Source organism: Engraulis encrasicolus, chromosome 14 (genome assembly GCF_034702125.1).
Source record: "Engraulis encrasicolus isolate BLACKSEA-1 chromosome 14, IST_EnEncr_1.0, whole genome shotgun sequence".
Lineage (NCBI taxonomy): Eukaryota > Metazoa > Chordata > Actinopteri > Clupeiformes > Engraulidae > Engraulis > Engraulis encrasicolus.
Genome location: NC_085870.1, coordinates 21,912,112 through 21,914,611, shown reverse-complemented (window position 1 = coordinate 21,914,611; position 2,500 = coordinate 21,912,112). Strand labels below are relative to the sequence as shown.

At 49.9% G+C, this 2,500-nt stretch overlaps 1 protein-coding gene across 1 annotated transcript in view; it reads right to left on the bottom strand.

Annotated features, from left to right (window-relative positions):
- The window catches only part of LOC134462265 (synaptotagmin-2), a 77,149-nt gene extending 76,199 nt beyond the window's left edge, over positions 1 to 950 (bottom strand). The window contains exon 1 of the mRNA XM_063215193.1: positions 861 to 950. The gene's annotated coding sequence lies outside the window, so the exon portion shown is untranslated. The remainder of the gene's footprint in view (positions 1 to 860) is intronic.
- Positions 951 to 2,500: the final 1,550 nt, after the last annotated feature.

The following is a 2,500-nucleotide window of genomic DNA, read 5'->3' as shown; positions in this document are numbered from 1 at the left end:
TCATCAGCAGAATTGGCAGGCTTTAAATCATTAAACTACAACAGCCCTCTCAATACCTATCCATCATCTTTCACTTTTGTTAGTGCTTTACCAGGATTTGAAAGGTAGGCTATACTTGCTTTGTACAGTGGGCGAAAAAATATATGCTTGCATCAGCAAATTCAGTATTTCCTACCAAAACCTGCCGCACAACGGTAATAATACATTTCCATAACTACTGCCTTTATTAAACATTTATTCATACTTATAGTGATAATACGAATAAAGTACAGCCTATAAGTCGAATTTTATTAGGGTTTATATTACGTTAACGTTGCGCAGGTCTAGCCCGTGTGAAACTCCATTGATTTCCTGAGAGGGAGGCTAAAACGGTGAAGAGGAGAGTTGTCTGCTTCTCGAGTCGGCTCGGAGTCGGCTGCCTAGTTCGACATTATGTAACGGGATACTGCAGCAGAGCGATGCTACGCATCAGGACTTGCCTGCTCGCTCGCTGAAGAAAAGTTCCTCTCCGCACCCCTCTATCCCCTCCCCTCATCGCCTCTCCTCTCCTCCTCTCATCTCTTCTTCCTGCAGTACTCCGGTGCTTTTAAAAGCAAATGGGAGACCCGCTGGGGCTCTCTCCCTCTACCTAGCGTTCTCTCTCTATCTCTCCATCTCCAGCTATGCAGACCATAATTATCAAGCCAGTATTATGATTCTGCGGGATTTCTTGCGTGGCCAACGAACAATCATGCGGAGTCCAGTCCAGGTACCACTCAGTCAGAGTCCAAAATGAGTCACATCAAATGGGTAGGCTATGGATCCCAGCCGAGAGGGGTAGCTCAATGCGTAGCAAAAAGGGGGAAAGATGGATAGCTTACCTGCTTCACAGAACCGTTGCACCTGGAGAAATTAGCTCACACGCGCGCAGGCACGCGGGGTCTTTCAGCCACGACGCAGGACACTTTGAGGAGCTTTGGGCTGTTTGAGGGGGTGGTGCCGTAGTACTTTCCTCTTTGGAAAGAAAACGCAAGCTTGTCTCTTCGGATGGAGGAGTCAGGAGGTGTTAAATATTTGGGGGGTTATCCTCCCAGTCTGTTGTGGGTTGTTTTCCAGTTAGATGCGGAGGGTCGCTGGCCCAGCGCTGCGGTGCTGAGGATCAGCTGAGGGGAAAGAGCCCAGACGCTCTCACACACACATTTTCTCTGTCACACACATAAACGCGCCACAAACGCACCGCAGTCCTCTACCGGCAGCAAAGAGACCGCTCGCATCCACTGCTGTATTTCCCGGCATTGCAGCCTCATTGGCTGACGCAGTGCTCAGTAAGGAAGCAGCTTGACTCTGATTGGCCGAGCAGGTGCCTCGGTCACCGCCCACGACCCCCTTTTTGGTATAGTAGATGCTGAAGAGGGGAGTGCCGAGGTTTCATGCACAGTCAGGCTAAAACCTTCGTCAACAGCACGCAAGAGAGAGAAGGAAAGAGAGAGAGGGGGAGAGAGAGAGAAAGTAAGAGAATAACAAGGTGGTAGGAAGGAAAACGTGACTGATTGGTAGAAGGAAGAGAGGAAAAGGAACTGAGTAGAAAAAAACAAGATGAAAATGGAGAAAGAGAGCAGAAAAAAGAGGGAGAGAGAAGAGGAGGAAAGGGAAGAGAGGGAGATGGGATCAGTGGCGACCAATCAGTGGCATGCAGGAGAAATGCGCAGAGCCTGAAAACAGAACAATGCAGGGGAGCCTGTCCGGTACCGCAGCTCACTCTCTGTCAGGCGCCAGCACGCGCGCACACACGCACGCACGCACACACACACACACACACTCACACACACACGCGCACACAGACATACAGACACAGACACGCACACACACACACACACACACACACACAAACACACACACACGCGCGCGCGCACACACAGACACTCACTGAGCATCATTACATATAATGCTTCACTCCTTTAGCTACATTTATCTCAAAGAAGAAGGGACAATCAGCTATAGATAAATGAAAGACTGTCCTTTAAGTCTGTTATCCCCTCTAAAACTCTGTGTGTGTGTGTGTGTGTGTGTGTGTGTGTGTGTGTGTGTGTGTGTGTGTGTGTGTGTGTGTGTGTGTGTGTGTGTGTGTGTGTGTGTGTGTGTGTGTGTGTGTGTGTGTGTGTGTGTGTGTGTGTGTGCACGAGCGCGCATGTGTGTGATGAGCAAACTGCAGTAGTATTTCTTTCTGTCAGTCCTAACTGCAAGAACAGCACCCTTCCCCTGCCCCCCTCTTCCCTTTTTTCTCCTGTCCTGTTTCCCCTCTTCCTCTCTCCTCTCCTGTTTCCCCTCTTCCTCTCTCCTCTCCTGTTTTCCCCTCTCCCTCTCTCCTCTCCCTCTGGTCCTGTCATCCCCTCTTTCATTTTTCCTCCTGTCCTGTTTCCCCCTATTCCTCTCTCCTCTCCTGTTTCCCCTCTTCCTCTCCTCTCCCTCTGTTCCTGTCATCCTCATCCCCTACATAGTCCCTCTGCATGCTCTCATGTTC